Source organism: Microtus oregoni, unplaced genomic scaffold (genome assembly GCF_018167655.1).
Source record: "Microtus oregoni isolate MIOR12 unplaced genomic scaffold, Mior012 000015F_ref0000493, whole genome shotgun sequence".
Lineage (NCBI taxonomy): Eukaryota > Metazoa > Chordata > Mammalia > Rodentia > Cricetidae > Microtus > Microtus oregoni.
In genome coordinates, this window is record NW_024543074.1 from 45,012,594 (window position 1) to 45,023,254 (window position 10,661).

Sequence of the window (10,661 nt, forward strand, 5' to 3'; positions counted from 1 at the left end):
TAAACTGCTTTGTCAGGTCCTGTCACAGCAAGGAAACAAGGTACTAATACACACCTATAGCCCTGACCACCTGAAGTGTGGCATTATTGAGCATGAAAGAGGACTACTGTGCTGACTTTAGCTTGAGGTAGACCCTGGAGGGCCCGGGGTAGACAGACAGACACTGGGGTAGACAGGCACTGGGGTAGATAGACACTGGGACAGACAGACACTGGGGTAGACAGACAGACACTGGGGTAGACAGACAGACACTGGGGTAGACAGACAGGCACTGGGGTAGACAGGCACTGGGGTAGATAGACACTGGGACAGACAGACAGGCACTGGGGTAGACAGACAGACACTGGGGTAGACAGACACTGGGGTAGACAGACAGACACTGGGGTAGACAGACAGGCACTGGGGTAGACAGGCACTGGGACAGACAGACAGGCACTGGGGTAGACAGACACCGAGGTAAACAGACACCAAGAAGTCGGGTAGACAGACACTGGCATAGACATTCATGCTTCTTGGAATCAGCCTGAAACCCTCCTCTGTTTCAGCAGATCTAAGTTGGTCCTGAGCTTCCAAGGCTGAAGGAGAACCTCCTTCCTGTCTCCTACAAGCCAGGGCAGGCTGCTAGTGGAGCGGTGTAGGCAGCAACTGGAAGGCGTGGCTGCTAGCCTCAGGGTGGGAGCTAGAGGTACTTTCTGGTCCCTGGGTGAGATGTTTGACTCTCTCCCAGGACTTCAGGCAGACCAGCTAGCAGCTTTACCAACCGAGCTACACTCTCACCATTTAGTTATTTATATTGACAGTGGGTTTCATGGAGCCCAGGCTTGTCTCGAACTTGAACTCAGCTTCACTAGAAGATGACCTTGAACTGTAGCTCCCCTGCCTCTACCTCCTGCTGGGATCACACTTGTGCACCAGTATGGCCAGTTTATGTTGTGCTGGGCATTGAAACCAGGTCAGCTCTCTACGAACCGAACTACATCTGCTGTCCCAGGTCCTTTCCAATTGAGCCTGCCGTCTTGCGTCCTGTGTCAGGTGCACAGCGAGCCATCCCTCCCTCAAGCTGGGGGGTGACTTTATGGCATAAGGGGTCCTTACTGTCCAGGCGGTCTGCTTGGATCAGCCAGCACGTGGCACAATCTCCATTAACTCCGACCCAGCCCTTCAGCCTGCTCCACCGGCTTTCAATGCTTTTACAGATGTTGTGGAAGGGAGTCCTAAATTGGAACTAACTCATTAAGCCACTCTGGCTATTAATGAAATTGCTTCCTGTTAATTTGAGTTTACAAAATAAATGGCCCCTGACAATCTGGCAGGGCCGTGTGGTGGCACCCCACTCTCCACGTGCTGTGGGTATAGGACAGGACATTGACAGGGTGCAGAGGAGGCTGTGGTCCAAATGCCATGGCAACCATCAGGGGAACTCAGAGGTTATCATAAACAGGGAGGCTGAATCATTTGCTGGTTTGTCACTCGAACAAACTGTGCTCTTCATTGGCCCGGCACCATGGACACCACAGGGTCCACAGCTGCTTTCTGCAGCTCTTGGTCCAGCAGGGCCTGCACATAAGTGGATAATTTACAGCCATGGGCAGGGAGTGACGGTGTGGCCTACGCAGTTGAGCCTGAAGCTGAGAAATAAAGATACGCGATGGAGGGAGGCTTGGGGTCAGCTTGACTCCAGGCATGCTGGGAGTGAGAAGCAGCACTGTGGGATGGAGAAAAGTTCAGGGCAGAGGTCATCCCAATGAAACACTGGCAAGAACACGCAATTTGGAGGCATAAAAGCCACAGCCGAGAGATGGCTCAGGCAGTAAAGAGCTTGTCGCGCAATCATGAGGACCTGGGTTTGATCTCCAACCAGCATCTGTTTTAAAAACTGCTTGTCTTGGTGGTGTATGCTGGTAATCCCAGTGCCAAGGAGGCAGAGACAAGCAGATCCCTGGGACCCCTTCGCTGAATGGCTGGGCTCCACGCCAATGAGAGTGAGGAAGGGCTCCTGAGGGTGCCCTCTGGCCCCACATACCCTCTCCCCTGTTTGAGACAGAGTCTTAATACCACTGCTTTCTCCGGCGACACTACTTACTCCAGTGACCTGGTCCTCAAGCTCCCAGAATTCCACCTCCCATCTTGTCACAGGCGTGGTGGTGGGAAGACAGATGCTCCGGCCTCTGAGTCTAGCTTTTAGGTGGGTTCTGGGGGATCTGAACTCACGTCTTCATACTTACACAGCAAGCCCTTTGTACGTGGAGCCATCTCTCCTGCCTTTATATTTTGTTACCCCCATGTCTCACATAGCCGAGGATGTCCCTGAACTCTTCTGCCTCAGTCTCCCCAGTGTGGGGGTACCTGGCCTTAATTTGGGTTCTGGAAGGCTGGAGCGGAGGGGGTGTGTTCTGTTGGTGTGTGTCATGTGAAGTATAGAGTGTGACCCCCTTTCCCTCTGTCCCAGGACTGGGGTAGAGCCTGGGTGCCCTGTCCTCTGCGGCACCTTGAAGCAGGGACTGAGAATGTGGTGTGTTTCGGCACGTCACGGGCACAGTGGGTAATTACCAGGGTACCAGCCCTGAAATGCAGTCTTGGCTCGAGGAGCAGCGCAAAATGGCGACGGCAGAGTTTCTGATGTGGACCTCCCTGCACTTAACATTTATGAGTGGCCATAAAAGGCAAGGTTGGGATTGTATACGCAGTTCCCAAGCACAAGCCATAATTTCACACACTCGAACATCTGTTTTAAGATCCCAGCAGAGAGTGCTGGGTAATTCGCTCCCTTTTGTCCCGGGCCCATCAGTTAGGCCCCATCAACTTGATTATAAATTCTTCGAGATTTACTGGTAAACAGCACTCGGGGAGCCTGACACTGCCATTCTGCTGCTAAGGTTCTGAAAGAGACAGAGGGTGGGTTTATTGGTGCTTCGCTGGACAACCAGCGAGCCACAGCTGAGGACGCACATGGGCTTGACTGAGAAGCTCCGGACACAGGGGGATGTGGTAAAAAGGCTTAGTGTGGCTGCCCGTGGGGAAGTGGTGAGGGACATTGGCCTGCTCATGCCAAGGGCTGCCTACAGGAAAAGGATCTGCAGAAAGGTTGTACCACAACATAGGATGATTTGAGATTCAGGGCAAAGCGTCTGTGTTCAGTGCCTCAGTTTCTCCCTGTGAAAAATGAAGCTGCTGCTGATTGTCCTAATTTCCTGGGGTTACTTGAAGGTGAACCAGGGTACAGATGAAGTTCAGTGTTGTCTGGCCACATGGAGAGAACCCCACAGGGACAGAGATGAGCTATTCCCATGGTTGTCCATGGGTGTCTGGGGCAGGGGTGGGAGTCCTTATGGGGAGACATAGATGCCCTACCTCAGGTTCCGAAGGCCTCCTTCCTGGAGTCAGGTGTAGGTTGTAAGGAGGGGGGCTGTAAGAGTGAACCACATTGTGAGTTTGGGTGGTCCCATCGGCTCTTCTGAGCCTCCTCATCCTCTGGTTGTGCGGTCTCCTCTATCCATTGGCCAGTCCCACTTTTCCTCCTGGCCTTCACTCCTGTCAGGGCAGAGGTGCATAGCAAAACCCAGTGAAGGCAGAGGGGCAGGTGAGGAGAGGCATTTCTCGTTAAGGAACACGGTTGGGGTTCTGCCCATCTTCCTTGCGTTCAAGAAGTGGGCAGCCCCAGTGCACAGGGATAGCAGGGACCCAACAGGTCTTTAGACCCAGGCTCTGGAGAGAAGAAACAATGTTCTGGGGTTTCTCATTGGGTCCAGTGGGGCTCCTTGCCAACCAGGGCCAGAGGCAGGCCCATATTTCCTCATGGGGTCTGGAAGTTCCCAGTTTGGCCCTTCTGGGTGGGCTTTCCCAGATGAGAACACACAGACTGGATATGAAGTCAGACAGTCCTGGGAGCCAGCCCTGGCATCTGGCACGGATGCTGTAGACCTAAGCTCCCCAGCTTTGAGCTGTAGGTGACAGCCAAGTCTACCTGCAAAGGCTAATCTGGAAGGCATCAGAAGATAAGGCGAGCCCTGCACCTTGCACCCTGCAACATGCAGGGAAGCACAAAGGTGTTGGCTGCTCCTTTGTCAGGTTAAAGCGGGCATTGGCAGTCAGCCCTGCTCTAGCACTGGCAGAATACTTGCCCAGCGTGTGAGGCCATGGGTTCCAACCCTAGCACAGACAAAAAGAGAGAGAGAGAGAGAGAAAAGAAAAATCCTTTTTATTGCTTTTCGCGAGGCCAGGCCAACTCCTTTCACATGAGGAGGAGGCTCGGTCAGAAATGGACCCTGCCTGAGTCACTCATTCCTAAGGCTGCATTCTTTTTGATTGCTTTGTGTCCCCCCCCCCCCCCCCCCCCCCCCCCCGCAGACAGTGTCTCAGTAGTCTCAGTAAATAGCTCAGGCTGGCCTTGAACTCACCCTATAGCCCAGTCAGGCTTTGAATTTGCTACTCTTTTTTTGTTTTTGTTTTTTCGAGACAGGGTTTCTCTGTAGCTTTGGTGCCTGTCCTGGAACTAGCTCTTGTAGACCAGGTTGGCCTTGAACTCCCAGAGATCCGCCTGCCTCTGCCTCCCGAGTGCTGGGATTAAAGGCGTGTGCCACCACTGCCTGGCTAATTTGCTACTCTTTTGTCTGAGCCTCTTGAGGAGCTGGGATTATAAGCATGAGCCACCAGCCTGGCAGGGACACCATTCTGTGTCGCCCTCTTGACTTGCTGTGGGACACTAGACACCTTCTTTAAACCCCTGTGCCTCCTGTGTAAATGGAATCAAAGGATTTGCTGAGTTAACGGCTGGAAAATCCTGAGAACAGCCCTGTCAGAAAGCTAGTGCTGGGTGCGTGTGCTGCACAGACGCACTGCAGGCCAAACACCCGCACAGAGAAATAAATCTTCAAGAGAGAGAATGAGGGTGAGATCAAATAATTTAAAAACAAGCTAGTTCCAGGGCTGGAGGAATGGCTCAGTGGTGAAGAGTTTGGTTCCTGGGCTGGAGAGATGCTTCAAGGGTTAAGAGCACTGACCTCTCCCAGAGGTCTTGGGTTCAATTCCCAGCACCCACATGGCAATTCACAACTGTCTCTAACTCCTGTTCCAGGGGATCTGATACCCTCACACAGACATACCTGTAGGCAAAACACTGGTATACAAAAAAATGCAAATAAATAAATTATAAAATTTAAAAAAAAGAAGTGTTTGGTTCCCAGCACCCACATGGCAGCTCACAACTGTCCATGACTCTAGTCCCAGGGAATCCGATGTGCAGTTCTGACCTTTGCGGGTATTCATGAGGTACATGGACACACGCGAAAGCACAACACCCATACACATGAACAAATAAATCTAAAAAGTAAACAACAACAAAACCAAACTTAACCAACTGCAGTGCTTGAAAAATAAGAGCCACTATTATTACTGCCATGGGCATTTATCTTGTTTATTGGTGTAGAATATGTTCTATTTTAAAAGTATGGTGCATGCCTGTAATCCTAGCACTTGGGAGCCAGGGGCAGGAGGATCTCTGTGCATTCAAGGCCAGCCTGGTCTACAAAGCAAGTTCCAGGACAGCCAGAGCTGTTACACACAGAAAAAATAAGGATTTATAATGGTGATATGATGATATGTGTATTTGTGTGTCTCTCTGTGTGATGTTCATGTGTGTGAATGTGGACATGCATATGCCATAACATGCTTTTGACAAGACTGTCTGAGGGCCAGAAAAATGGCTTCAGCAGTGGGGAAGAGAGTTCGGGTCTGAACTGAGGACACGACTGTCCAAGGGCCAGTAGAGTGGCCTCATTCGGGAAGGCAGCTCAGGCCTGAGCTTGTTTACTCCATGCTGACATTTCTAGGCCTAAATGCTCCTGGTTACTTTAACCCAACCACAGTGGCTGTGTCTGGTGCCTTTTATTCAGGAAAATCATGTCCTTCCTGGTCCACTCATGCTTGTCCCTGAGGTCTGTTTATTATTTCCTGATTCCCTGGGCATCTAGAAGAAAGCCTGGGGTCCCCTCCTATCTAATTTGGTCTTCCACCCAAGAATGATGAGTGGGGTGCAGCCCTTGGCAGATATAGAGGGTGCTTTGGGGAGTGCCCATTGTCCTGCCTTACTGTAAGGTAAGCAAGAGAGGGAGCCGCCATGCTGCCCCCAGAGGTGCCCAGCTCACACAGAAGGCTCTGCCTCCTCGGCAAGAGCTGAGACAGACGGTTGGGCCATCCTGACTATGCCTTCTTGGTTAGTTCATAGAACCTCTCAGAGTTTCCCTGCGTGTGTCAGGTGGATACAGGAATTCCGTCCTGGTCCCTTCCCTGCTGGCCTTGCCTGGCCCTGCTGGCCCCTCCCTGCTTGGTCCTCTTCCTGACCTTGTCTGGCCCTGCAGATAGGCAGCCATTCGGCTGCTACACGCTACACTTACCTGCTGTGAATGCTAGCTGGTATCTGCTTTCTCCACCTCCAGGTCAAAGCTTGAGGGCTTAAGGAGGTCTGAGAAGAGCCAGATCTGGGGGTTCAGGCCTTGCCTTCCCTGTCCCCTACCCTCATCCTTTGAACTGAATGTTGCTAAGACTTAGGTACCTCTGGCCTGTGTCCAAGTGGTCTCATTACTAACCAGGCCGTAGCCCCATTTGCCTGATTTATGGTTAATATTCTCCTGGTTTATACCTTTTCTCAGCAATTTAATAATGATCCATAAAGCTGTCTCCTTGGACTGAGATTTGGGAGGTCCAGGGCTCTAGGGACCATTTTGGTTTTTTACAGATTTTGGAGATTCCCTGGAGGACTGGCCTCTCTTGTCTGGCCAGCAGCCACACATGCTATTCCAGGTCTCGGCCCTGTCAGGATCTGGGTCCTAGAGTAGCCTCCCTCCACCTGTAGTCTGCGAATTCCTTTGTGAGCTCAACTCCAATAGCTTGGGTATCATGGTAGTGGTTGCACAGTGTTCTCACTGCCTTAGAAAAATGTGTGTGAAAAAAAAAAAACAGAAAAAGAAACCAGAAAAAAAAAAGAAAAACGTGTGTGTGTGTGTGCGTGCGCGTGTGCACGCGTACACGTGAATTCAGCTGCCCAGCGAGTTCGGATGAGTGTCAGATCCCTTGGGGTTGGAGTTACAGGCAGTGCCATCCACCCCACGTGGGTGCTAGGAACCTAACTAGGGTCCTTTGGAGGATTCTCAACCACTGAGCCATCTTTCTTTTCCTGTTATTTTCCCTCTCTTTTTCTCCTGTTATTTATTATTTATTTTTTGATCACATGGCATTAGAGTGGGATTGGTTGAGGTAAAATGAAATACAATAAGATAGAGTGTTACCCTTTCAGGAGACTGGAGTTGGGCTCCCTGCATCCAGGTGGGGCAGCTTACAAATCTGTAACCCTTCGCCTGTGAACTCCACTCAGGAATCTGATGCCCTCTGCTTGACTCTGTAGACAGCACACTCATGTACATGAGCTCACAGGCAGACACATACATCATACATAATTAAAAAAAAACTTAGTGAAAGGGTGTGGAGATGAGAAAGAAAGGTCATGGAATTCATGGCTCAGCCACAGTGGAGGGGGACTTGGTGGCTTTCTTTAGGGAGGAGGGATGCCCTGCTCTGTTTATGCAGTATGACCCTGGTCATTTCCCCTCGTTATTTCAGTGGGCTGTGGCTCTTCTGGGAATGATGCTTGGTGTTTTTGCTTATAGGGAAAATGGCTCGTGTTTAGAATCATTTCTTGGGCAGGCTAAAGATACCTTCTCCCCTTTGCCTTATTCATTGTTATGAATTGCAATCAAAGACAGCTTAATGGCAAAATTGCTATAAAATGGCCGAGAAAACATTTCTGTGGGTATTAGTTTTGTTTTAGTAAATTACGAAGTGGAGATTTAACTTGCCACCTTCAGGATTATTTCTGCCTCTCAGTGGGGTAATATAATCAGCAAGATCTACTCCAACCTTCAGTTTTTAGAGAACACGGATAAATCACCTCCCAATATGCTCCTGAGTAAACTGAATTACCAGTGACATCTGATATTCCCCATACAGAGCCACGGAATGCCACTCCGTAGTGTGCAGGTGAGAGCCTGCAATAGGTACTAGAGACTCATGGGATATCTGCAGCAAAAGGGATTTAGGACTGGAGATGGAGCTTGTTCTGATGGAGACGTGCTGGAGGAGGGTCCCTGGTGGTCAGATAGGTGTGTGGGTCCCCAGTGCCGTGGCTGTGCCAAGGATGGGACCTGTGGTTGCTGGCTGCTTTAGACACATGGGATTCAGAGGATGGGAGAAGGCTGGATTAAGAACGGGAGGCCCGATGTGACACGTACTATTAGGGTGTCATACACTCTGACTTGGTTATTTCATAAACATTTTCTGTGTCCCTACTGTGTGCCTGTTGGCCACTATTGAGAAGGCAGTTGCGGCGTCGCCCTTGAAGGAGCTTCGAGTATAGAAAGTGCTGGAACTTGATACCAGCAAGCACGATTTGTTCCTAGAACAAAAGGTTGCTTCTTCTCTGAGGTACCTAAGCCTTGATGGCTGTCAGGATTTGCTAAGCAGGGAGGGGAAGGAAGAGAAGACAAGTGCAGGCAGAAGGAACCTAGCAGGCAGAGGTGCAGAGGTGGGGAAACCTGGAGCTCGTTAGGGCAGTGTGAGCCTGGGGTCTCTAGGATTGTAGTTTCTGGGATGGCTGGGGATGCTGGAACCAGGTAGTCAGGGGTCTTGAACAGTTACTATGTGTAGACTACTTCTCATGTGGGCCTAGCTTGGGAGTGTGGGATGGTTCTGGGTTCTTATAATAGAAGACCAGTCTGAGCCTGGTCTTCCATGCCCAGTTGTCTGTTTTAGAGGGGCTGCCCAGGAGAAAGGGTGAGGGAAGGGACAACAGAGAACAGGGGGTGCTCTAGGGTCCACTCTACCCGTCACTTTCATTGATGAAGTGATGGCGAGGCTCTGGGTAAATCAGCGCCCTTGAGCCTGTTTCCTCATTTTAGGTGGCCGGTCTCAAGACAGAACTGGGCAGACTCAGCCTTCCCGATCTGTAACTCTGTTTCTCAACCTTAGCAGAAGAGAGTGGTTTCACCCAAGCAGTGATAAGGCTGATTATGAAGTAGGCTGTTTGCATGTTGTTCTGAACACATCTCTGAGAGAAGCCAGGGGACCCTTCTTCACACGTGCTGAGGCCAATAGCACCCCCTAGGGATGGCTTCAGGAATTACCTTTAGATGGGACCTGATTCCAGGGTCCATTGTGAGAACCATAGAGGGTTCTCACAATCTGATGGCCAGGTGGCTTTGCTGAGAGGACTGTGAAGTTTGGGGCTAGACCTTCCCTCCTCATGACAGTTGTGAGTTTGATATTCTCTGCCTATGTCCTTTTATTGGCCCTGTTTTTCCTCTGACTAGCTTCCATATATATGTGCATAAATACATACATTATATATATGCATACACACATATACATACAAATATATACATACACACATATATATACACACATACATATATATACACACACACACACACATACATATATAGTTAACCCCCTCTTTTTTTTTTAAAGATAGAGTCTCACTTTGTATGGCAGGGTATGTAGTCCAGGCTGGTCTCGAACTCACAGAGATCCGCCTGCCTCTGCCCTCCGAGTGCTGGGATTAAAGGCGTGCGCCACCACCACCCGGCTCCTCTTTTTTTTTTTTTTTTAAAGATAGAGTCTCATTTGTATGGCAGGGTATGTAGTCCAGCCTGGTCTCAAACTCTCAGTCAACTATTTCTCCTGGGTATTAGAATTGCAGGCATTCACCACCATGCCCAGCTTTGCTAAGTACATATTGAAATAATATTTTATATTATCATTTTGGGTTAAGTGAAATACATTGTGATTAATTTTACTTTTCCCTATTCACTTTTACAAACACAGATAATAGAAAATTTAAATTCATGTGTTACATATTCTGCTTCTTTGGTCAGTGCTGCTGTAGGGGCTCAAGGGAGGTAGAACCCCCTCCTCCCTGGTCCAAACGTTTGCGTGCCAGCTGTTCTAAATGCTAGCACAAAGCTCTGGGAAGCCCTGCATGAGTTCATATTCTCCCTGTGACTTCTGAGCATGCTAGGACACCGTCCCTGGCCAGGAAGTGGAGCTGTGACATAGCCAGTTGTCAACTTGACACACCTGGGCAGAGGGCACCTCAGTGAGGAACTGCCTCTGTAGGACTGGCCTGTGTGCATGTTTGTGGGACATTTTCTTGATGGATGATTGATAGAGAACGGCCAAGCCCACGATGGAAAGAACCATGCCTCGGCACGTGGACTTGGGCTGCTTAAGAAAGGTAGCCGAAGGGCTGGAGAGATGACTCAGCAGTTAAGAGTCTTCTCGAAGACCTGGGTTCAATTCCCAGCATCTACATGGCAGCTCATGACTGTCCATAACTCCAGTTCCAGGGCCCCAAAAGACACGCATGCAGGCAGAACACCAACGCACGTAAAATAAAAATAAGTCACTTTAAAAATGGTAACTGAATAGGAGCCTGGGAGCAAGCCAGTAAGCAGCATTTCTCAGTGGTCTCTGGTTCAGTTTATGCCTCCAGGATTCTGTTTGAGTTCCTGCTTTGGCTTCCCTTGATGACGGACCGGACCCTGTAAGAGGAAATAAACTCTTTCCTTTCCAAGGTGCTTTTGGTAGTAGCATCTGTCACAGCAATAGAAAGC